This window comes from Chiloscyllium plagiosum, unplaced genomic scaffold (genome assembly GCF_037043375.1).
Source record: "Chiloscyllium plagiosum isolate Xiang-an unplaced genomic scaffold, Cpla_swu_hap1 HiC_scaffold_10, whole genome shotgun sequence".
Taxonomy (NCBI): domain Eukaryota; kingdom Metazoa; phylum Chordata; class Chondrichthyes; order Orectolobiformes; family Hemiscylliidae; genus Chiloscyllium; species Chiloscyllium plagiosum.
This window is the reverse complement of record NW_028270148.1, coordinates 60,737,731-60,764,759: the sequence shown is the minus strand read 5'-3', so window position 1 is coordinate 60,764,759 and position 27,029 is coordinate 60,737,731. Positions and strand designations below refer to the sequence as shown.

The following is a 27,029-nucleotide window of genomic DNA, read 5'->3' as shown; positions in this document are numbered from 1 at the left end:
ATTAATGAGTCTAGTGACTTCATCAAAACTGATAATCGGAAATAGCTGTTTTTTATGCTGGAGAACGTTTTTGCACGGGGGGGCTTGCAGGGGTAGAGGTGGAGATGGAGCCCAGAGAGACAGCAATATAGAAGGGGTAAACAAAGGGATTACAGATAGCAGGCCGGGTCAGAAGAGAAGCTGACAATGAGAGCTTAGGGTAGCAGTGAGGTTGTCTGTGTTGAAAGCTGATAGGCATGTTGATAATAGGCCTGAGTGTCAGTGAAAATGGGTTGGCTGTGCTAAAAGCAACCCATGTTATAACAGGGCTGGCACTAAGTCAGCCCTTGGTTGATATGTTAATGGGAGAGTCTCCTAATTTTAGTATAAATAAGCGGTTAGTGTGGAGTTGCCTGGACTGCCTTTGTCATGTCTAATTCCTAACTTGGTACCAGATGGTCAATCTAGTTTTAGTCTTGCTGTTTTTCATAGAATGTTATCTATTTGTATCAAACTGCTAAGACATTTCAGAATACAGTTAAGAACCAAACACTGTATCGGAGGCTACAAATAAAGATTAGATTTAATAATAATAACAAAGATTTCCATCCCAAAAGATTAGTAAACCAGGTGAGTTTTTAAAGACAATCTAATAATTTTGTCATCACTATTATTGATGCCAGAATTATTTAATCAATTAAATTTACATTCCCCAGCTGATGTGGTGGAACTTGAATTCAATCATTACTTAAGGTCTCAGTAACATAACCACCTGTGGAAAACCAGAAAGGCTAGAATTGGTTGAAGGAACTTCAAACAGAAGGAATATTAGTCAGTGAAAAGTTATCACAGAATCATAACAGGTTAGAGAATTTCCTATGACATTGTTTATGTTTAGCAACAAATGTACTCTGTATTTTAGGTTAACTACATCAGCTGGTAATTGCTAACACGGAGAAACTTCTTGCTTCAAAATAACAGGTTTCCAAGGATAACGCTGCAAATGCAGTGCTTGTAACGTGACAGACATACTTAAAACACCATTTTATAATAAATGCCTGTACATGTAGCTGCAAGATCTTCCCATTAGGTTATGAAGTCAATCAAGTTTGACTCTCTTCTAGTTCGTCTGATGAACTTCCTCCCTAAAGAGCCTCACAGAGAATAGAAGGGGAGACCAATAAAACAACCATTCATTCACTGCAGAACTATTCATTGAAGACATTCCTAAATTTATTTTCATCCGTTTATCATTTTGTCTGTCTACTCTGCTTAATTTTAACTGTTTTATATACATTAGCAGGTTTTGGGAAGATTTGTAGATCCAAAACTTCAACCTGAGCTAAGTTTGCTTGCTGAGCTAGAAAGTTTGTTTTCAGACGTTTCATCACCATACTAGGTGTCATAATCACGGAGCCTCCAGTGAAACACTGGTGGTATGACCAGCTTTTTATTTGTGTGTTTAGATTTCCTTGGGTTCATGATGTCATTTTCTGTGGTGATGTCATTTCCTGTTCTTTTTCTCAGGGGGTTGTAAATGGAATCCAAGTCAATGTCTTTGTTGATAAGAGTTCTGGTTAGAGTGCCATGCTTCTAGGAATTTTTGCACGTGTCTCTGTTTGGCTTGTCCTAGAATGAATATGTCGTCCCAATCGAAATGGTGTCCTTCCTCATCTAGCCACAAACAGACATGACCCACTCTTACTAGTATCTTTACATACAGATGAGGAAGGACACCACTTCGACTGGGACAACATATCCATACTAGGGCAAGCCAAACAGAGACACACATGAGAATTCCTACAAGCATGGAATTCCAACCAGAACTCTATCAACAAACACATGGACTTGGATCTCATTTACTACCCCCTGTGAAAAAGAACAGGAAATGACATCACCAACCCAAGGAAACCTAAATACAAATAAAAAGCGGGCCATACGACCAAGTGCTTCACCGGAGGCTCACTAATGATGATACCTAGTATGGTGATGAAACGTCTGATAATGAACCTTCCAGCTCAGCAAGCAAACTTATACATACATACATATATACATGTCTGAAAGATATTGGAACAGGCACGAGGACAAGGGCAACAAACTGTTCATAACAGCAATGAACATATAACAATTCAAGTGTCAGAGGCACAGCACTGAAGCTAGAAGCAGGAGGACAAAAAAAAACTACATTTGAGTGTACAGGAATGCAGAGGAAGACAAAAAGATCATGCAAACAGAAAAATTAGTAGGAGATAGAGATCTGTGATAACAAATAATTGTTTCACACACAGGTTCAGAGGTAAACAGACGAACGCAGAGAAAAAAAATCAAATTACTTCCATTGAGATTAGTTAGATAAATGTCACAATGACAGAGAAGACATAAACCTCCAAAGGATAAAACAGAAATTATGAAAGATTGTACCTAAGCATGAGATTGTAAATCACAAACAACATGGAGATAATGATTCAAAACTAACACCTGGTAAGATACACAAGCATGCTGTGGTACAGAGACAGACAGAACAAAATAGACAAAAGATCAAGGGAACAGAGAACTGACTGTGAGCAACACCACAGGATATCTACTAAACATCTGGCCTCCCACATTATAGCTCACAATTAGTTAGCCAAATATCATTCCTTTTATCAATGTTTAATACAAAAACTAAGTACACAGCACTGCTTGCAACTTTATTTTAAGAGATAACAAAGTCATCCTGTGCAGGGAGGCATAGCAGGAGTCATTATTTTCCAATGAAATCAATGGGACTGAAAGTATTAAAACATTTCCAATTCAAGGATTATATATAGATAGTTAAATATATCTATGTGATCATACTTATTGCCTTGACATAGAATTCCCGTAAGCATTTCATTTAATTTTTATATAAATGTCCACTTCATTCTTTGTTGATTGGTTTAAAGTAAACCAGGAGCAAAAAATGTAAAGTAATTGTAAGATTATGAATACAAAGCAAATAGCAAGAAAAGTGTGTTTCTGAGAAATTCGTGGAGACTTGTGAAACATCAAGTTGTAAATAAGTTCACAAGATATTAAGAGTAGAATGAGACCTGCTCTGGTCTGCCATTCGATCCATTACTGCTGATATGTTTCTTAGCCCCATTCTCCTGCCTTCTCTCCATAACTTTTGATCCCCTTACTAAGGGCTCAAAGGCCGGGCCTGCAGATACTAGTCTCTGCTACCAGTTGAGACATTCACTTTACCCAGACCTCTCAGAATTCTAAATCAAAAAGGATGGTGCTGGAAAAGCACAGCATGTCTGGCAGCTTCCAAGGAGCAGGACTGTTGGCATTTCAGTTATAAGCTCTTCATCCTGATGAAGGTTTTATACCCAAAACATTGATTCTTCTGCTCCTCAGATACTGCCTGACCTGCTGTGTTTTTCCAGTACCAGTGTTTTTCCACTCTGACTTTCCAGCATCTACAATCTTCACTTTCTCCCTCTTAGTATTCTGTACGTTTCAATGAAATTCCCCTCATCAATTATCCCACAATATATCCGAATGCATCTATTTGAATTAGGTTCCTTTTGAGGTTCCAACAGTTTCGGTTTAGTTGTATGTTGAAATAGTTTTGAAAAAGCTGGAGGCCAAATTTTAATAAAAATTCAGATAAAATTCATTGTTACTATATTTTCAAAAAGATATTATAGTTTTGTGAGGAAATGAGAGAATATTATTTTCAAATATGATCATGTTGATTGTATACTTTGTTCAATATTTTAGTCGTTGACAAAAATTTTTTTACCATAATGCAAAACAATCATTACAGTATTTCGGTGTGTGTTTTTGTAATGGTTTAAGCATACTGAACAGCGACTTTGAGCAGATTTTCAACTAGTAAATGAAAGCTGTTAGCCTTGCTTTAAAGTCAGAGAACAAGTTAAGCAGTGACAAAGAGAAAGATGAAGGGAAAGAAGAATAAACCAATCACTGCTCACATAAGATTTGGCTGTGAGTAACCGTAAAACTAATTTTATGTTAACTGAAAGGTCAGAAGTTGCAAATAGTCAGGTTTTTTTCATGCAACTTTAACATGACAGCAACATCGATCACTTCAATGTTAGGGCTTCGTGCTTAAAAATATTCATCAAATAAATAATGTTTTCAGAGCTGGTTTTGGGAATATTTACCAGTGATTGGAAGAACGGGCTCTTTATGATGTTTGTTGCATCTTCCACCTGTTCCTATCTTTTCTGAGATAAGAGATTGTCTGGTTCAAAACAAAAATACATTTATCATACAAGCCAAGTTTCTAGTCACTGCTACAAAGTGGCAGAAACAGAACAAAGTTTGTGTAGCTGTAAAATCTTTACCTCAACAGAGCAGTTTTTCTCCAGGAATCAATTATGAAACTGTACAATTAATTAATTATTAGTAGAGAACTATTGCAGTTTATAAGTCAGCTCTGCCAGGTGCAAATTTCATACCAATGTTAGACTTTTGTCCTTCCCCACTTTCATTTTCAACAGATTCCAGATGTCCCCACTGAACAAAATCCCAAATGTGCCAAATACCAAGATTCTTCTGTGGTGTTGCCAAAGTTCAGCAATTCCATTGCAAAACTGTTCAATCTCAAGCTACAACTGTAATGCTGTTGCATTCAAAACCACTCCCTCACACCAGACTCACCAATAAAGTTAAACATTATACATAATTTCCGTCATCATGAACACATCTTTATATGTCCTCTGCTTTTAAGAGATGTCTGCAGGTGAAGGAATACATTATTTAAAACGTTTATTTTTGTATTCACAATAAAACCACAGGATTATAATTACAGACAATCGCAGAATTCAATCTCAATTACATCCAGAACATTAGAAATTTATTCAATGCCAATAAACTACTGGCCCTCAATTCATTGTGTGCTACATGGCATAAACCCTCTATTGTTAGAGAATATCCAATATTCCAACTCACCAAGAACAACATCAAGGGACACTTGCTGAACTAATACTTAGTTCATTTCTCTCTGTACAACTGTAGGTATATACATTATTTTTTAAACCCGTAATTAAGCTGCAGTGCTATTTCAAATGACAAATCAGAGATTCTGAAGGCAGGAGAATACAAAGATAATGATGGGAATGACACCAGAATCAATGACATTCCTGATCCAGGGCTCCTGCCTGAAACGTCGATTTTCCTGCTCCTCAGATGCTGCCTAACCTGCTGTGTTTTTCCAGCATCACTCTAATCTCCAGCATCTGCAGTCCTCACCTTCGCCTCAATGATATGTCTGTTCATAACATAATATGTCCTTTTTCTAGTCGGCAAGTTTTCTCAATTTTTCTTCCTATAATACAACTTTGTCACATTTAGATGTTGATTTGCACGTGATTTGGAGCTGCTGGTGTTGGACTGGAGTGTACAAAAAGTTAAAAGTCACACAATGCCAGGTTACAGTCCAACAGTTGGTTGTGTGAGAGTTTTAACTTTGATTTGCACAAGCATGTATTTCAGTTTTCTCAACATTAGGTGGCACTGTAATTTCAGCCATCTGCATCCAGGTAAGGTTTTATTTCAAATGAATTTAATATTTCCTAGCAACTCAATTTATTTGAAATGTATTTTAATTTACAGATACTATAACCCTAAAAACTTTCATATTTATATGTTACTGTCTGCATTTCGATATTTTCTTACCAACCTGTTCAGAGACATTATTACACACCTCTAGAGCAGATAAGACTTGAACATGGATCACGAGTTTGGAAGTTAGGACACTACAGCTCTACAACACTTTTTTATTGAATTCAAATTCCACCATCTGCCTTGGTGGTATTTGAACCTGGGTCCCCAGGAAATCTCAGTTTCTGAATTAATAGACTAATAGACTAGTAGTAATGCCGCTAGGCCATTACATTTTTTTAAAAAATTCATTGACAGGATAAGGACATTACTGGCTCAGCCAGCATTTACTGTCAATCACTAATTGCCCAGAGGTCAGTTTTGAGTCAATGCCATTGCTTTGGGTCTGGAGTCACATAGGCCAGACCAGTTAAGGATGGCAGTTTCCTTGCCTAAAAGCCAAGTGAAGGGCTTATGCCCGAAACGTTGATTCTCCTGCTCTTTGGACGCTGCCTGACCTGCTGCACTTTTCCAGCAACACGTTTTCAGCTCTGATCTCCAGCATCTGCAGACCTCACTTTCTCCTAAAAGCCAAGTGAACCAGATGGTTTTTTTTTTGACAATCGACAATGGATTCATGATCATCATTAGACTCTTAATTGCACATTTTTCAGTAAATTGCCATGGTGGGATCGACCAAGGTCCCAGAATATTGTCTGGGTCTCTGGATTAACAATCCACTGATAACACCACTAAGCCATCACGTTCTAGACAGACTTACAAATCATTTCAATTAATGACACTTGCAGATGTAGTAAAAATTCAAATTAGAAGCTGCTAGTTAGGACAGAGTTATTTCCATCAGAGTGCATTGATACAAGGCTGGCAGATGCCAAAAAGAAAAGTACCTTAAAAAAAAAATGAAATTGCGCCAAATCAACATATTTATCAAAGTTAAAATTTTATGTAGAATGTGTTTTTCATTAAATGCTAGATTCTTCAATATCTTCATAGGTAAATGTCAAAATTCTGGAACTCCCTTCCTAACAGTTCTGTACCTACAACACATGACCATTAACAGTTCAAAGACTCACCTTCCAGGACAATTAGGGCATAAATTGCTGGCTGAGCTGACAATGCCCACATACCATGGAAGTGTAAATAAAAAAAAAGGTATGTTGACTGACATGATTCCCAAGTATGACCCTGGTACCCACGGTTTAAAAAAAGGAAATTGACCAATGTTCCTGTAATATTACTCAAGAACTTTTGTCATCATGGAACCATTACCCAGTGTGACTTGGCACCTTCAATGATGGGAATAAAATGGGATGAAGATAAAAACATAAAAACGACCTTTAAACCTCAAATGATTTACGGGGGTTCCTAATTTAGGAGTGTTCATACTTACAAAAGCAATCCCATACAAGGGTGTAATTTTCAAGATCTAATATACAAACAGTTCCTGTACTTACAAACAGCTATTTTATATTATTCTGCATTGTGTTCCAACTTGCATACAAATCGACTTGGAAGTGGACTCAAGAACAGAATCCATTCACAATCTGCGGGCTGCCTGTACTCTGAAAAGATCTACAAACAATAAAAGTTTCAGGTTATTGACTCAAAAAGTAACTCAATTTAAACTGTCATGTGAAAGCAAATCACTTAAGTATATATTTCAAATCATATTTTAGGTCCACAGTTAGATTTGAGGGGGCTACTTTTGTCACTGTTGTGATGGTATTCTGCCTTTAAGAGGGATTTGTTCTGTCCCATTTCGTTTGCAGAGAGATGTTGTCAGCTGCAGTGGAATGTCTGCTTCAGAAGCAGTGGCTAAACAGCTTTGAGCTCTGAGTGCTTTTTTAAAAAATTAGACAAAAGAAGCATGAGTGGATGGAATCATGCTGACACAGACCAGGGTTTTGGTTTGTTTTCAATTGAAGTTGAAGTTGAGGCTGATGAAGCCGATAGATACAAAACTCTCTCTGCTGCAGCAAAAAGCTCGATTACGTTCTTTGTTCCAGAATTGTTTCTTTCAGTGTTCTTTGTTCCTATACTGAAGTTAACACAAGATTGAAATTGTTTTGCTGAATTTGTCTTTGTCAGGAGTGTGTTGATGTGATGCTATTATATTAGAAGTTAAATAATACATTATTTTATTAATATTTCAACAGAGTTAAAGTTATGCCAATTCTTCTTTGGTTTAATTTTTAATTATTGTAAGAATAAAGTGTTTTGCTTAAAGCCAAATAGGGGACCAACTGGATCACATCTGAAACACAGCACCTTATAATTGCCTTTAAATAAAATAAAAGTTGGGGTCTGGGCTATCTCCTTGATATATTTTGAGGGGATTTGGTCTGGTCGGTAACACTGTTCTTCTGACAGTTACATTTCATTAAGGAAAGAAAACAAAATGTTTAACTTACAGCTAATGACAAAACTATTGGCGATTATTTCAGAATAAGAGTCTACGTAACTAAAGAGCACCTTTAGCACCTTTCACACCATGAGTCAATAATTTACTTTTTGAAGTGCAACAACCATTGGAACATAGAAACATGGCAGCAAGTTTGCCTGTAACAAGAACCAGTGAAGAGCTGTAATAAACAAACAGTCAGTCACCTCTGCTCTATTTCAATAGTATTATGTGTGAACCTCCTTAATTTACTCATCATTATGACACCACAGAATCACACCTGTAACCTTTAGCACCCATTTTGTTCAGTAACTCTGTGGAATAATTCACGAGGTGAAATAATCAGATGCTGGAGATTAGAGTGATGCTGGAAATGCACAGGTCAGGCAGTTTCCGAGAAGCAGGAAAATCCAAGTTTCAGACAGGAGCCCTTCACCAGGAATGAGGCTGGAAGTCTCGGGGATGGAGAGATAAATGGAAGGTCATGCGGCTGGGGAGAACGTAGCTGGGAGTGAAATAAGTGGATGGAGGAAAGGGTAAAGGTAATAGGTCGGAGAGGAGGGTGGAGCGGATAGGTGGGAAGAAAGATTGACAGGTGGGACAGGTCATGAGGATGGTGCAGAGCTGGAAGGTTGGAACTGCTAAGGTGGGGGGAGGGGAAATGAGGAAACTAGTGAAGTTCACATTTTTGCCTGGGGTTGAAGGATTCCGAGGCGGAAGATGAAGTGTTCTTCATCCAGGCATCGGGTGGTGAGGGAGTGGCAGTGGAGGCGGCCAAGGACCTGAATGTCCTTGGCAGAGTGGTAGGGAGAGTTGAAATGTTTGGCCACGGGGCAGTGGAGTTGATTGGTGTGGTTATCACAGAGATGTTCCTCTGAAGCGCTCTGCGAGAAGGCGTCCAGTCTCTCCAATGTAAAGGAGACATTTGTCGAAGTACATGGAGGGAACAGTCTTTGCAGAAAACAGATAGGGGTGGGGAGAGAAACATATCCCTGGTAGTGAGGTCAGTTTGTAGGTGGTAGAAATGTCGGCGGTTGATGCAATTTATGCAGAGGTTGGTGTGGTGGAAGGTGAGGACCAGGGAAATCTGGCCTTGTTGCGGTTGGAGGGGTGGGGGTTTGAGGGTGGAGGTGTGGGACGTGGATGAGATGCATTGGACGGCATCTTCAACCACGTGTGAGGGGAACTTATAGTCTTTAAAGAAGGAGGCCATTGGTGTGTTCTGTGGTGGAATTGGTCCTCCTGGGAGCAGATACGAAAAAGGGTGAGGAATTGGGAATACTGGTTAGCATGTTTGCAGGAGGTAGGGTAGGAGGAGATGTAATCCAGGTAGCTGTGGGAGTCATTGGGGTTTGTAAAAAAAACTTTGGTGTTGAATCGGTCATCATTGATGGAGATGGAGAGGCCTAGGAAGGGGAGAAAGGTGTCAGAGATGGTCCATGTGAATTTAAAGTCAGGGTAGAACGTGTTGGTGAAATTGATGAACTGCTCAACCTCGTTATAGGAGCATGAGGTGGCGCCGATGCAGTCATCAAAGTAGCAGAGGAAAAGGTATGGAAGATAGACTGTTCCACGTAGCCAACGAAGAGATAGGCATAGCTGGGGACCATGCTCAAGATTACATTTACATGAGTCCAATAACATTAAAACTGGACAATACAGATGCTTAAATTATGATTGGTTCTCAACTTGCAGACTAGCTTTAGATATTTTTAATCATCCTGTTCAGATATACAGAGAGTCATACAGCATGGAAACGGACCATTCAGTCCAAGCCGACCATGTTCCCAAACTAAACTAGTCCCATCTGCCTGCACTTGGCTCACATCCCTCAAACTTTCCTGTTCATGTACTTCTCCAGATGTCTTTTAAACATTGTAACTGTACCTACATCTACCACTTCCTCTGGCAGTTTAGTCCACACACAAACCACTCTGTGGAGAAAAGTTGCTCCTCATGTCCTTTTTAGATCTTTCTCCTCTCACCTTAAAAATGTCCCCTAGTTTTGAATTACTACACCTTAGGGAAAAGACCCTTGTCATTCTCCTTATCTATGCCCCTAAAGATTTGATAAACCTCCATAAGGTCACCCATCAACCTCCCACGCTCCAGTGAAAAAAGTCCCAGCCTTTCCAGTCTATTTTTATATCTCAAACCTTCCATTCCCAGCAATATCCTAGTAAATCCTTTCTGAATCTTCTCCAATTTAATTGTATCCTTCCTATAAGAGGGCAACCAGAATTACATATTGTATTCCAGAAAATGCCTCACCAGCATCCTGTATAACCTCAACATGTAAAGTAGATGAGACTTGAACTCCTTCTGACCCAGATGGAAGGGGCTCTATCACAAGAGCACTTTTTATAGCCTAGCTTTGTGTATTTTCTGAACTACTCTGTTCAGAGATGTTGTTATTGCACACCGCTGGAGCAGATGGGACTTGAACCACAGCCTCATGGCTTACCACTACCACTATACCACAAAAGCTCCTAAAATAGAGGCGTAATTGTATTAATTGCGTAGATATTTTCCAAATCAGCAATTATAAATCTCAGGAGCAGGTAGGACTTAAAAGTAGGCCTCCTGACTCAGAGTACGGCTACCATTGTCACAAGAGTAGTGCAAATGATTGTTCAACTACTCTGCCATAACTACAGTCAGAACTATATTTATAAATATTTCATCAACCTTCTCAAACATGTTATGACACACATCTGGAGCAGGTGGGATTTGAACCCAGGCTTTCTAGACCAGAGGAAGGGACACTACCACAGTGCCACAACAGGTATTTGTAGCCTAGCTTTATGCTTCGTAAGAGTTAAATTTAGTCATTCATCAGCTTGAGGGGAACCTAATTCAGGTTTACTAAATTAGTAGATGTTTCAATGAGTCAAATCAGGTTTCAAGCATTCCCAATTTAATTCTTTGAGGTCAATCTCAAGAGCTGTTGTGGTACATGATAGTATCTCTACCTCTGAGCCAGGAGGCCTGAGTTTCAAGTCCCATCTGCTCCAGAGGCATGTCATAACATCTGAACAGGTTGATTAGGAAAATATCTTTCAGGTCAATATCCAAACTGTTTCTTGGTGAGGAGTAAAAAGGAAAGTATTATGCATGTGTGGTATTTCATCATATAGATGTCAGAATATCAAAACCCAGCTTTTTGCTGCATTCACAATATTAACAAGTGAAGCTATGGATCACTTCACACGGTGACGCTACATTTCTAACAGGATGCATAATTACTTACTTTAAATGCATATTAATGTATAAAACAAAATAAATTCTCTCTGATGTGAAGATTATTTTTAGTTTTAAATGTAGCATACTTTTTCACGACAAATTGAAGCTATTATTTAAACTGAAACAAAACATGATCACACTTTCCAACTGAACAGAAAGTACTATACCGCTGTCCAGCTGTATTCAGTAAGATTAATATATTTTAATAATAAGCTAACTGTATAATTTTAATTAGGACATTATATCTAACTCCAAAATAATTCATTTATTTACAGGCCATCACTGTACCAGATTCAGAAATGTCGGTGAATTATGCACTTCCATTCTCGAACTGACAGCGGCTTAGGCAGTTTTTAAACAGAAAAACTGTTAAATAGGCATATAAAGAGCTTTCACACTATTATTAACGTCTTATACCTATAAATGGTTTGTCTGAGGTATGCACATTTCAGTTCTATTCCAAGAAATTGGATAGAGTATAGCAAAAAATAAGCAAAACATTAGTTTTATATTCACTTGAACCAAAGAAAAACCTCACCAATATGATAGATTTTGCCTTTCCAACCTGTTGTGTTTAGAGACTGTTTTAGTTTTAGTTAATACAAGGTGAAGTGTCAGTGGTTATAGATTAATCATGGAAACAAATTTAGTGATTAAATATTATGATACAAATTTATAATAGCAGCAATTATTCATGTAGAATTTTTTTTCCATTAAAAGCTTTGTTACACCACTGTTTAATGAAGGCTTGCACATTATGTCCCAAATATGAAGGTTATCTCCTCTACACACATACATATGAATTGTAGCCAAAACTTAACCATAAATCTGCATACACGGTTTTTAAGCAAAGTGCTGGTTAGAGTACTGAACACAGGTCAGTTACAGAAGCACACAAACTCTTACGTTCCTCAGAATTAAAACCTACAGCTTCCAATAGCACACCACAATTCATAGCATGCTTTTTAAAAGGCATCCTAATGGCTAAGATAATTTATTCAGAAGCACTCTGACTTGAACTCCAGACTTCATAAGAATTTTCTCAGATCAAATCAAACCGTTAACTATTTACAGTATATACAGAATAGTTTATTCTTTTTCACGCTAATTCTTGCCAGCTTGACAAAAAGGTATTTATCCAATGGATTTAATAAAATCATCCCCCAATAAGACATATTTTTTGGAACAGACACAAGAGCATTAAAAGTTTCAAAGGAATTTAAAGATAAGCACAAGATGATACAATTTTATTGAATGATTAGTCCTAAACAGAAGACTATCACAAAAAATCTACCAGATCTTAAGTTAAGACCACTATAAATGGAAAAATGGAAGCTGCAAGTACTTGAATATTTCTCCAGGGTGAAACAGCATGTATACCAAAGTGTTGACACTTTCAAGATTTATGAAACAATGACATTCATTGGAAAACAGTAAATTAGAAAGGCCTATTTTAAAGGGTGCCAAAGCAGATATAGCCTAGTACAGATAAATTATTTTACAAGAAGTTGAAGAAAGACTAATGTGATTAATGAGGAATGAACTGGACTATCTGTAAAATAACAACAGACCAACGACTTTGTGGAGGTGATCCTGAATGATCAACTTACACAATTCCTTCGAAGTAATGACAATCTAGGTTGACTAAATCATTAAACAAAACAGAAGTGTGCTAAACAACAGATGAAATTTCAAGTTCACAAGAGGAACTTTTGCTCATCAGAAGGATAAAATGGGTGCCATATTTTCCTGATACAATACTAAAATAGCTATGGGGGAAATTAAAATACAGCTACGAGTCTTAGATGACAGAACATGCAACAAGACCATGTAAAAATGGAAAGCAATAATGTTAAAAAAATATTTAAAGTTCTTAATATTCTCTGAAATCTCAACATGATAATATTAATTAATTAAGAGTACATTACTCAAATATTCTTGATTAGATTAGGTTAGATTCCCTACAGTGTGGAAATAGGCCACTTCAGGTAACTTTGGATACAAAAGAAATGCAAATGAATGAACATGAATTTAGGTTGCATTTTAAACTTCATCCTGCTCTGGAAATCTCTCATCATCTCCTGAAAACCCCCACTTCACTGTTTATAAACTTTCATATTTCCAACTGAAACATGTGACCAATTTTGAAGGAGTTACATCATAACTCTATGAAACAAAGGAGATGAATAAACCAAGATTCAGAACTTAAGCTGGTCAAACAAATGCTAATTCATATATAAAGTTGATTCACTTATTTCAAATGTCTGTAAGAATTTCAAAATATGTGACACATATTTTTAAATCCTGAATATATAGTAAAAGCAAAGTTTAAGTTTTGCTAATGTACATTTCAAAGACAATTGCGAAAATCAAATGCAGCCTCATGTCACCCAGCTAACTTAGTCAATTTTTGTAGATGAGAGGAGCATGCTAGTTAGTTTTTGGTTGCAATTTGAAAGTCATCAGCATTTTAAGATTAATATGCATTTTAATGGATGGGGCATTTTTATGTACTGCTATACCATTTTTCAGATCAATTACTGGCACCTTTTCCAGTGGTATTGGTCACCATAAGCTGAATGATAAACTATTTTATAAAAGTCACATATGTCATATCACGTAATGCACAATGAATCGTTCTGTTCAAACAACTCAGAATAGCCTTCTTTTTTGACCATAAAATCTAGTACTAAAAGTAGCTTCAGGCCAACCAATGTTTTGATTGCTTTTCATGGGAAAATTGTGCAGATTGCAACATTTTTATAAAATTTCATGCTTGAAGACAACATTAGAAATGTTCAGAAAATGATCACTTGACTTATTCCTGGGTCAAAGGGCTTATCTTATGAATGTTGTATAGGTCGCTTCTTTAAACATTGGAATTTGGAAGAGCGAGAGATGGTCTTACTGAGATGTCACTCCCTTTATGAGAAACTAGAACTACGGGCCACAGCTTATAAATGAGGTCTCCATTATTCCTTTTAAGAGTGAGATGAGGAGATCTGTTTAATATCAGTGGATGGTTAGTCTGTGGAATTCCCTTCCACAAGTTGCATCATTAAATTTATTTAAGGCTGAGATATGTAGATTTTTGATAGGCAAGGGAATCAAGGACTGTGTGTGTGTTTGAGGGAGTGGTGCAGACAGACAAGAGGCTCATGTTGAGATCACAAACAAATCATATTAATAAATGTCAGAGCAGGCTTGAATGGCCTGCTCCTGCTATATGTATATATATCTGCTAATCTAAATAGGGTCAGAGACAGACATTTTCCTGACTTTTAGTAAAACAGATGACTTTGCAAAAGTCTTATATAATTCTTTTCGTCTTATTTTTATTTTAGACAGTCAACGCTACATTTGGACTGTGTACTTGATGCAAGATATTATGTACATTAGTGGTGATAGTCACAGAATACATATTTTATAAATGACAGCACCACTATAGGTTATATTGCACAGTATATAATCATGCCATAAAGTTATAAACCCAAGTCGACTTCAAGCATAATTTGCTGCAGAGCCCGAATGCTTGGGTCAGTTACAGGTCTGGCTTTCAGTTATTTACAAACTTCAATTTAATTAATGATAAAACATTAGCTAGTCAGGGAACCATGGTGACTGGAATACATTTTTCAGGCCACACTTGGTTATAATTTTCTGCTTTTATTGAAATTTTATCAAGTTCAATTTTGTATACAAGAATAGTCTAATAAAAGAAAACATGTTTATGTCCCACAGCACCTTCTCTTATAGATATATAATTTTCACACATTTAGAAGTCACTCACAGTATAAGAGTTAAGATGGAATTAGACTAATTCTGGTGAATAGAAAGCCCTAAAGAAATCAGAATGGTAGGACCAAAGAAGTCCGGAAGTTCATGATAGGCAACAAACCAGACCAAAGGTTTAAAGAGTAATGGTATGGACAGTACTGAGGGCCAATAAATGTAATAGAGGTATTATGGGGAAAATGAGAGACTTTAGTGATTTCCTGTTTTCTCTAGATTGCTGCTGGAATCTGAAGTAGAGACATGACATGGCACATGTCCATTAACTTTCCTTAGTCAGAAATGTTAGGAATACTGAACAAGTGAGAAAGCTCTGGCAGCAGGGACTGTTTTTAGGAGAGAGGTGAGGAGAATATTTTTCTCAGAGGGATGCACAACTTAGGTATTCTCTGCCTCAGAGGTGGCAGAGGTAGACAGACTCTTGTTATACAATGGAATCAAAAGGTTATCTGGAATAGATGGAAGTGTGAATTTGCAACACAAACACATCAACTATGATCCTACTAAATGACAGAGCAGGCCTGAGAGGCTTTCTGTTCCCAATTCATTGGTTTGTACGAACAGGTGAGCAAACAATATTAAGATTGATAATAAATTGTGATTTACAGAAATATTATTTTAAACGAAGATTTGTAAATTGGTACAAAATTTCATTTCTGATAAAATTAATAAAACAAAGTGAAATTTGCTCATACTGGTCAAAATTAAGATTGATTTTTATCCCACAAAAAAAGTTTAATTCAGGAAAGGTAAGTGGCATAGCCCAACGTTTCACCTCCAACTGGTTTCAAATCCAGTTTATACTGGGGCACAGACATTTTTTCCCACCAGTTGTTTGAAAATAAGTCATAATCCAGTTCCTAAAGGCCATCCCACATTACATCTCTAAGGTGAAGCTAGTTAACTTTTAATTCAGAAAATATCAGGAATGACTAATAACACCTTTGGTTTGCACACTGACTGATATCATAAGTGAAAATCATACACTGATGTCAAAGAGGTGTTCACATTAAGGCACATTTGCTGGAGTACAATGGAAAGAACTTGAACCTCGCCATGTTAAAGGAAAACAGGCAGTGACCAATACCAACATTCTGTATACATGAAATAGGATAGAGTTCCATTTCCAGCAATATATTTCTCTGAGTTTGTTTCTAAGTAAAGTTTAATCATTCACTTACTGTAAAATACCAGGCAATGAACAAAATAATGTTGTAAAGTATTGCTTTTTTTAAAATAATGGAATGTATTGCTTTTGGTAGACTAATGAAGAATGCAATATTCAATATACAATTTTTTTTTCAGACCTTGCCAAAACTGCATTCTCAGATACATGAAGAAGTGCATATCCTGTAAATAGAGGCACCGCAGAACTTTGAGGTACAGAGGGATCTGGGTGTCTTGGTACAGGAATCACAAAATGTCTATATGCAGATACAGCAGATGATTAGGAAAGCAAATGAGTTATTGTTATTTATTGCAAGGGAAATGTTATATAAGAACCACAGGTGAACTTACTGAAACACATAACATCCTGCAGGGACTTGACAAGGTGGATGCTGGAAGGATGTTTCCCTCTTGAGGGACAGAATCGAATATGGAGACAGGCATTAAAACTAATAAGTCTACCATTTTCTTTGGAGATGGAGATAATTGTTTCCTCTCAGTTGGCTAGGAGTCCATGAGGAGGTAGGGTCATTGAATATTTTAAGACAGAAACAACAAGGAAGTCAAATAGTAATGGGGTAGTCAGGAAATGGAGTTGAGGCCACTTCAGATCAGCTACGATATTATTCAATGACAGAGCAGGCTTGAGGAGTCAAATGGCCTAGCCATATAATTAGTATGTTTATGACTTATATGGATCCCCCTCACTCAGCAGAATTATAGAGATTGACATTTTAAAAGAGAGTTTTGATGCACTAAATTTCCAATGGAATCAATACTGGAGCAGGATTGAATATATCAGTTTTCCTACAATAAGATTACAGAATGCAACAAGCAAGCCATTTAGAAGCATATTATGTAACATAAATAATGTGTTGCAAAATAGCAACAATACATAAAAAGTAAGATGACATTACAAAGCATAAGTAAAGCTTTAGCAGTATATCCATGCTTTTCCCCAAACCCCGTGTATATTCCAACAACAGTCGCACACAAGAAATCCTACATCAATGGAAATTACAAGATCGAGTCATACAGCATGGAAACAGATCCTTCAGTCCAACTAATCCACACCGAACAGGTTCACAACAAAACTAGTTGCATCTGCCTGCGTTTGGCTCATATCCCTCCAAAACATTCCTTCTCATGTACTTATCCAAATGTATTTTAAACATTGTAACTGTACCAGCATCAACCACTTCCTCTGACATTTTATTCCACACACTAACCACTCTGTGGAGAAAAGTTGCCCCTAATGTCCTTCTCTCTCACCTTAAAAACATGCCCCTTAATTTTGAATTCCCCCACCTTAGGGAAAAGACCCTTGTCATTCAAATTATCCATGCCCCTCATGATTTTATAAACTTCAGTAAGGTTGCACCTCAACCTCCTACATGCCAGTGAAGGAAGTCACAGCCTATTTTTATAACTCAAACACTCCATTCCTGGCAATATCCTGGTAATCTTTTCTGAACCTTCTCCTGTTTAATAGTAACCTTCCTATAGCAGGGCGACTAGGACGGTAGACAGTACTCCAAAAGAGGCCTCACCAACATCCTGTACAGTCTCAACATGATGTCCCAATGCCTACACCCAAAATCTCAGCAATGAAGACAAGCGTATGAAAACCTAAATTATGGTTTTACTTGCTTATTACTAAACATGAAAAACAAGGATTTTGCAGAAGTAAGTTAAAAATATATTGAAATAATTGCCATTAAGTTATTTCTAAATGAAAGTAAAGTTTCTTAATTATAATGATGTGCATATTGGCCATTTCCAAATAAAATCGCAGCCAATCCAAACATGGCATGTCGAGTTACTTTGACCCAATAAAACTGAACAAAATTTGAATCAGTCAAATCAGATTTATCCAAATGACATTGGTCATCAGACAATATGAACACTGTTTATATTTAGTTTCTGAATCACTATAAAGTAGATCTTGAATTCAAAAGCAGTTGTAGTTGGTGGAACAGATTGAGAAATATGATTTTGAAGAGAATGCCGAACAACTGTTTGGCAAATAAGATGGTGAAAAGACATCCAATCAACACATTACATAGATCTGATGTCTTTATAGGTCAATTATAAAGGTGGTGGTAGTAGCCACAAAGCAGAGTTGAGACTCTGCTTGGAAGAACTGGCAAATTTATTATTATGTTAATGTCTTGCAGAGTGTACCAACACTAAGTAATAATATTTTCAGGCTAAGTTTTAAGGATAGCCACAAAATTCCCAAATTAACCATCATTACATCCCTGTTGATCAAGAACATTTTAATATACTTACTGTGGTGTATCAGCAAGAAAATAAAGTGGACACTGGAAGAGATGCATGTTAAGCAGAAAATAAAATTATACCCAGAGTTATCACTGTAGTTTCAGCAGCAACGTAGGCTCTAGCGTAAAGAGAATGGGTAGGAAATATTGCCATGGAACTTGATGCTGCCTTATTTAACAAGTCATGCAATAACAGCGTTCTGTGCACAAGGGCACATTTTTAAAATGTATAATTACGGCAATTTTAGCTGCGCTTATGTATGACCTGCATGTACTCGCCAAATAACGCAATGGTTAGTGGGGTTATCCGTTAACAATTTTATTATTTCGGTTATTTCAAAGTATTATTTTTTAAAAAAGCATGTTTTTGTCCTTTCTGCTGACCTTAAAACCCAAACCACAAAATGAACCTTGAGAACATCATTTCAAGACCACGTTCGAATAATTTATTCAATATTCGATTTGCGACGTCCAACAAAATTCCAAAACCGGGAAGAGCCTGGCAGGTCAAATTTCACATGTAAGTTTATTATATACCTTAAAGCGTTAATAGGGTCGGTAATGAGTTCATTTTGATTAAGGAAATAGATGGGATGCGAAAAACCAAGGATGCCTTTACTGCCCCTCTGTGTACGCCATTGGAAATGGAGGAGACGGTACTGTACTGTACAGTACAATCAACAGGATAATTAGTTCTGCATTCTCAAAATGTCATCAAGCTTGTTTTCCAATTGCAAATCCATACATTTTAATTACTCACATTGCATCTAACCCCACCCTGACAAATCTATCCTACAGTGCAGATTAATATGGAATGCAGCTGCAAGCTAAGCCCGACAAGCACCGCATTCGGGTTGCAGCATTGCGATCCATAATGAAGCATCGCGTTATGACCACCACTCCCACCCCCATCTCATTACCAATTCACGATGGCAAAATGCGCAACTTTCCACGCTTTACACTGCTGATTACCTTTAAATGTTACTGACAACTAAACAAAAAAAATACACTAAAGGCTCATTTACGGGACAAATCTCAGACCTACAAGGGCTTTCGTTTTAAAAAAATACGATTGCTGCAATATTGAAAAACACTCAGATTCTCTATACAAATTCCATTTATGAGACGGCTGCAATCAGAAAATGAAAACCAAAGCGCTGAGTTTTTCGCGCATTCAACAGCTCGTATTCCGATCGCAGCCCGAGATCCGCACGGCCACGCCTATTTACATCTGTACCGTTAGATAAACGAGAAAAATAAACGATAGGCATCCACAAGACTCAAACTTGGATATCAGCTACGAATCCCAGAATAAATTAAAGGAAATAAGCGCATCTTCGAACCCAGATTGAGGACGCTTACATATTAAACAAATCCATCTACGCTGGCTGAAAGCTACTGAGAATCGTCAGATGCCGCAGATATTCCCACCTCAGGCTTCTCTCTCTCTATACTTCACCTTCACGCTCATCTCTTTTAAATGAAACAGCAATGTACCTTGCTCCACTCAATCGAAATGTATCTGCATAAATTAAATAAGGGGTCTGGATACGACCTGTTTCCCACTCATCGTTCTTGCCCGGTGAAGAATACCCACCTTTACCCGGAGAGAAGCGATTAATGTGAAGCTGCAGGAGCCAGAGCCAAGGCTGAAACAATCCGCACCGTGGAGCAAAAGCAGAGGCACTGATTGAGGAGGCACTAACACAGGCAGCAAGCAGGGGATGGGTGGATTGGGCCGGGCCTGGGCGGGGACAAGAATCAGCGTCACCTCACTCCATTCCATCCAACAGCAGCAATGTGCACGGCCCCCGCGTTGGACACTCAGCTCAGAACGGTGCCGACTCTGGGCGGAGGCTGCAGTGTTGGCGGCCTCGCGGGATCCGATGGCGCCCAGCACTGCGGCGGAGGGATAAACAAACCGCCGCCGTGTGTGGGTGAAGCGGCCTCGCGAGGCTGTATTCAGACTCTCGCCCAGCTCGTGGCCAACGGTTTTCTCCAAAATTAACGCTGTAGTCTCGATCATTATCATGGAGACCGATGGTAGAATTTTAATATATGAGCGGTTAATAAAGACTATGTATTTTATCGATATCAATAGGCGCAGAGAGGTTGAAAGCCAGATAATTTAATGAAGTATCGTAACCAATTCTGGGTACCACGGTTTAGGAAGTCATTACAGAGAAGCTGCAGAAAAGATTTGTAAGAATGGTCTCCGAAGCAGGACTTCAGTTACAGAGAAGGATTGGAGCAGCTGAGGCTTTTGTATCAAGCGAAGGTTCGAAGGAGATTTGATAGAAATATTCAAAATCACGAAGAATGGCTTCCAATACTGTAACCTTCGTGTAGAATTATTACATAAATACATACACCAGTGGACCACAACTATTGTAAGGAGATTCCTTATTCAATTTTTGAAAGTAACCTTTTGGAGCATCACAAGTTGTTCCCATGGGAGAGTTTTTTTAAGTGAGTTTTTTTAAAAATTGGACATTTGTGTTTATATTGCTTATGGTTCCAAAACACAGTAGTTATTTGCAAGTAGTTATGTTTTTGTAGGCATTTTCTCACGTGTAATGCTCCAAAATAATTAATCTTTGCCTGTACAGATTCCTGGATTGGGGTGTACAGCTTCGCCTGCGAAGGCTCCTAGCCCGAAGGTTCACATGGGAAACTTCTCTAAAGTGGGGCAACGTTTAGTTTGATCTTGGTCAGAAGTACGGATTCTGATTCGGAACAGAAGATTTGAGCTACAGAATTTCAGGTTTACTTCTTCGGGTTTAGGTCGTTTACATAGTTAACGCGTTTAATTGAGGCTGTTTATGATCCTCATTTGGTAAATTAACAAATTCCACATTTTCTGTGACTTAAGAGTTGTAGGGCAAAAAAGAAATAAAATAAACTTTAAGAAGCAAAAATGTTTGAAATTCCAACATCATGGAAATAATGAAACTGGTAATAATTAGAGATGCATGTCCCTTTAACTACATTTGTAAACATTTCTTGAAAGCATTTTACAAAACCAGCTCACCTATCTTTGAGAAAGCACAAACATACTTGCAGAAATTTAGTCCTAAAATACAAAGGTCTGATTAGAAAAGAAGTCAATTTTTGCCAAAACTAAAGGTAGAAAATATGTTGTTTCAAGTAGCAAGTGATTCAAGAATTAATTTATTACTCTTCCCAAAGAGCGATGCAAGATGAGGGGAACTGAAGGCCAAACATCACAGTTGAGACACTATGGAAGTCAGCAGATCAGAGGCTGAAGTTTGGGATAACAAGGGCCTTCGTGAATTAGATAATTATAAGTATGTGCAGTAAACTATTATTGAGAAGTACTCTGAGTAATCAAGATCTTCTCTCTCGCATTGCATAAAATCTTTGCTTTCTTGATTCATGCAGACTCGAGAGTGGTCAAGTTTTTGGAAAAATAACATTAATCATCTTTGAGTTTATAAATGGAGATAAGTCTCATCCTCCATGATTTCAACCTTTAATGTAAAGTAAAATCCCAAGATGGAGCATTGAAACCGGAGTGTTGTCGATAACATATGACACCAAATCGCATAAGGCAATGTAGTACCGATAGCCAAAAGCTTTGTCAAAGAGGTAAGTTTTGAGGATCAGCTTAAAGGAGAAAAGAGAGGTGGAATGGAGGTTGAGGGAGAATGTGCCAAAGCTTTGGGCTTAGTAGTTGAAGGCATGACAACCATTGTTGGAGCAAATTAAATCAGGATTGCTGGAAATGTTAGTACAGATATCTTGGAGGGTTCTGGGAATGGAGGAGAACTCTTTAAAAATCCCAACTCTAATATTGGTTCACCATATCATTTGAGCACTTACTGATTTGTTCAACCATGCCCTCACTTACACCTTTGATACTACAGTCCCTACTAAAACTATTACTCACTCTCACCTGGACTATTCCATTGATATAGCTCCATTTAGCAGGTGACACATTTTGATTGCCAGATCTGCTGGACCAAATTAAAACCTTATTGGATTCTGCTTTAGTGCCAAGGGAGTGTTGTTAAACAAAGAGACCTTGGGGTGTAGGTTCATGGTTCATTGAAAGTGGAATCACAGGTAGACAGGGTGGTGAAGAAGGCATTTGGTACACTTGCCTTCACTGGTCAGTGCATTGAGTTGTGCTGTCTTATTGCAGCTGTATAGGACATTGGTTAGGGCACTTTTGGAATATTGCGCACAATTCTGGTCTCTCTGCTATAAGAAAGATGTTTTTGAACTTGGAAGGGTTCAGAAAAACATTATAAGGATGTTACCGGGATTGGAGAGTGAGCTAAAAGGAGAGGCTGAAAGGCTAGGGCTATTTTCCCTGGAGTTGAAACTTTATTGCTGGAACAGCACAGCAGGTCAGGCAGCATCCAGGGAACAGGAGATTCGACGTTTCGGGCACAGGCCCTTCTTCAGGCCTGTGCCCGAAACGTCGAATCTCCTGTTCCCTGGATGCTGCCTGACCTGCTGTGCTGTTCCAGCAATAAAGTTTCAACTTTGATCTCCAGCATCTGCAGACCTCACTTTCTCCTATTTTCCCTGGAGAATTGCAGGCTCAGGGTGACCTTACAGAGGTTTATAAAATCATGAGGGGCATGGATAGGGTGAATAGTCAATATCTTTTCCCCAGGACTGGGGAGTCCAAAACAAGAGGGCATAGGTTTAAGGTGAGAGGGAAAAGATTTAAAAGGATCCTAAGGAGCAACATTTTTATGCAGAGGATGGTGTGTGTATGGAATGAGCTACCAGAAGTGGTGGAGGCTGGTATAATACAACATTTGAAAGACATCTAGGCACGTACATGAATAGGAAGAGTTTAGAGGGATATGGGCCAAGTGCTGGCAAATGGGACTAGATTAATTCAGGATATGTGATCAGCATGGACGAGTTGGACTAAGGGGTCTGTTTCCATGTTGTACAATTCTATGACTCTATACCAAACTATTCACTATTTTCAGGAACATCTTGGGCTACAGGTATAATCTCCAGCTTCTTTACTGCAAACCATCTCTTCCTTGTCTCTTCCACACTCACCTCCAATAATGTAAGAGACGCTTATGGACTTCTTTTGCCATCAAAATTGAAACCATCTGATCAACTGTTGCTATTGTTTTCCCCTTTCCCATGGCCCACCAGTTTACACCTCCTCTCAAGTATCCTGTCATGTTCTCCCTCACTCCCCATCCTCACACTACACTCATCTCCCTCTCCTATTTCCCTTCTTGCGCTTCTCAATTTCTTCATGGGACCCACGTCTTGCTCCCTTGATCCTCTTCAAATTAAATACCTGCTCATCAGCATCCCTTCCTGGTCCCCATGTTATTTAATCTTGTTAATGCTCCCCTGTCTTCTGTCTCCCCTGTACTGCCCCTCTCTTCTTCAAAAATGCTGTCATTACCCTATTCCAAAAGAACCCTTGATCCATTTGACCTTACAAATCACTGTCTTTTTCTGTGTTTCTTCCTAAAGTTCTGTATCTGTTTTCACCCTTCAATCTTTTTCCATCTTTCTGGGAGCTCCATGTTTGAATTCATTCAGTCAGGATGCAAGACCAATCCCACCACTGAAAGATGTCTTATCAAAGTAATGATTGGCATCCTGTGAGACTGAGAGAAAGATAATCTCTTCTTCCTCATCTTTCTCAACCTGCCTTCAACCTTTATAATGATTTACTACACCATTTTCCTCCAATGTCTATCTATCATTGTGTAACTCACATTTTTCTTTCCTCTAATCAGATATATTGTTACACAACAATGGAGGAGGTGGGACTTGAACCTGGGTTTCCTGGCTCAGAGGTAGTTGCCACTCACTTGGTTTTATTTATATCTATCTAATTGAAGCCAGCATATAGCCTGCTTTGGCTATTGCCCCCCCTCCTGCATCATAGCCTCTGGTGTCCTCCAAAGTTCTATTTTTGATACAATCCTTTTTCTGAGTTGCATGCTGCCCTTCAGCAATATCATTTGAAGGCACAGCATTAGTTTTCACATATACTCTTGTGACATCCAGCTCTATTCACCAGCACCTCTCTCAACTCTTCCACTGTATTTAACGTGTAAGACTGCTTATTCAGAAATGGATGGACAAAATGTTTCTGTGATTAAATAAATAAAGGGTAAATTTAAGCTATTGTCTTTGGTACCCACCACAAACTCCTTCCTAATTACCAACTCCATCCCTGGCCCTGGAACTGTCTGATGTTGAACCAAATGATGTCCACTTATTTAACCACAAGATGAGCTTCCAATGATATATTTACATTATCGCTAAAATATCTATCTCCACATTTATAATGGAAACTCCTTGGTTCCGTTCATGTCTCAGTCCATCTGCTTACTAAAGCCCTCAACCATACACTTGTTATCTCTAATTTGTTTATATTCTAATGTGGTCCTGATCAGCCTTCCACATTCTCCCCTTCTTAAATCTGTGGTAATGCAAAACTGCTGCTTGACTCTACTTGCGCCAAGTCATGCGAACTTATCACTTTCGTACTCACTGACCAACAACCAGCTCCTGGTCAAGAAATGTTCCACTTTAAAATTCTCATCTCTGTCTTAAATTCCTCCAAGGCCTTGCCACCTCTGTCTTTGTAATCTTGTTCAGCTTCAAAATCCTCCAATAGATATTTTTTTAAATTCTAGCCCTTTGAGCAAATTGCAACACAGTTGGTGGTTGTGTCCTCAATCTTCTAGGCCATGGCATTCCCAACCTATAGCTTTCTGCCCCTGCATCTTTTTTCCTACTTTAAGACTTACTTTAAAATATAGAAAAAAATAGCAGGAGTTAGCCATTCAGCTCTTTGAGCCTACTTGGCCATTTAAAATGATTGATTATTGAACGCAGTAACCTGTTCCTGCTTTCTCCCAATACTTGTTGATCTTTTTAGCCCTGAGAACTATTCATCTCAAAGACTGTCTTCTTTGGCAAAACCTTTGATTACTTGTCATAATATCATCTTTTAAGGTTTACTGTCCATATGACAAGAAGTTTTATTCTTGCATTTTGATCCTTACAGAATTTTTAATCCCTTGTGTCAAAATGGTCATGCTGACCATGTCCACTTTATTGCCAGTTATATTACCATCTATAGCAAAACAGAATGCTAGACATGACAATTGGAAAATATATTTTCAAGCAGTAGAAAGACATTTTAATTGAATAAATAATTAGATTGATGAAGGGTCAGAAATGGCTAGTAAGCATATCTGATTATCACTTTGAAATATTTAATCCAAGCTTCTGATATAAAGTAGAAAATTCTTAGCCAGTCTCATTCCTATTATAGACATAGACATAGAACAGAACAGCACAGTACAGGCCCTTCAGCCATATTTTAAAGATGTTAGAAACTTATAATCTCTACAGTTCGGAAGGAAGCTATTTGGCTCATTGAGTATGCACTGACTATTTACTAGGCTAATCCACCTAACCTGCACATCTTTTGACTGTGGGAGGAAACCAGAGCACCCAGCAGAAATAGGAGAACATGCAAACTCTATGCAGACAGTCATCCAAAGTTGGAATCAACTAGGAGAAAGTAAGGACTACAGATGCTGGAGATCAGAGTTGAGGGTGTGGTGCTGGAAAAACAAGCAGGTCAGGCAGTATCCAAGGAGCAGGAGAACCGACATTTCGGGTATAAGTCCTTCATCTGCATTCCTGATGAAGTGCTTATGCACGAAATGTCGATTCTTTTGCTCCTTGGATGCTGTCTGACCTGTTGAGCTTTTCCAGCACCACACTCTCGAAGGCTGGAATCAAACCTTGGTCCCTGGTGCTGTGAAGCTGTAGTGCTAACCACCGAGCCACTGCTGCCTGTAAATTGAGCAGGACTGTCCACAGTCAGCTTTGATGAAAGGCTTGGTTGGAACAAAGGCACTGCTGAAGACTTGTACTCTTGGCTTGTTTACTGGACAGCGCTTTAGCATTAAACCATAGTGCCATGTTTGCAGGAAAATAATAGCATTTTTATGATTAATGATATTTCCAATGTTTTAAGGGCTCTTTTCATTAATGATTTTCTTATATGATGAACATTGTTCATAAAATAATAGTCATGACAAGAATTCTTCCAACAATTTAAAATATGATAATCTGCTATTCTCTTCAGCTATTTTAGAAATTAGTGAACTAAACGGAACTAAAATGAGACACAATGTTTGAAATATCAAAATGAAGAGGAAAGTATAAACTGTCAAATCAGAGCCGGAACTAGTGGTCAGGAGTTTGGTGGAAAAAAAAGTAAATCATCAGCTTATTTATGTGTTATAGGGAGGTAAGAACAGGAAACTGACAGACTGTCTTTGGGTGAACCTCAAAGATCGAAAAGGGAAAAGAAATCTTGTAGGAAAATGTTACAGGCTGCCACAAAATAAAATGGAGGTGATGTACAACTGTAAGCTGTCATAAAAGAGATTAGTGTTAAGGCTTAAATTGTAACCATGGGGATTTAAATTTTCTGACCATAGCCTGCATTTTAAAATTTGGAATGTTAAATTTGAGTGTTGTAAATGCAATATTGTCTTCTC

General features: G+C 38.1%; 1 protein-coding gene across 2 annotated transcripts in view; it reads right to left on the bottom strand.

Moving 5' to 3' along the window:
* The window catches only part of sptbn1 (spectrin, beta, non-erythrocytic 1), a 292,639-nt gene extending 272,426 nt beyond the window's left edge, over window positions 1-20,213 (bottom strand). Inside the window, exon 1 of one of the 2 annotated variants that reach the window (XM_043695961.2) lies at window positions 20,078-20,213. The gene's annotated coding sequence lies outside the window, so the exon portion shown is untranslated. The remainder of the gene's footprint in view (window positions 1-20,077) is intronic. The other variant, XM_043695960.2, reaches the window with a different exon arrangement.
* Between the last annotated feature and the right edge of the window lie 6,816 nt (window positions 20,214-27,029).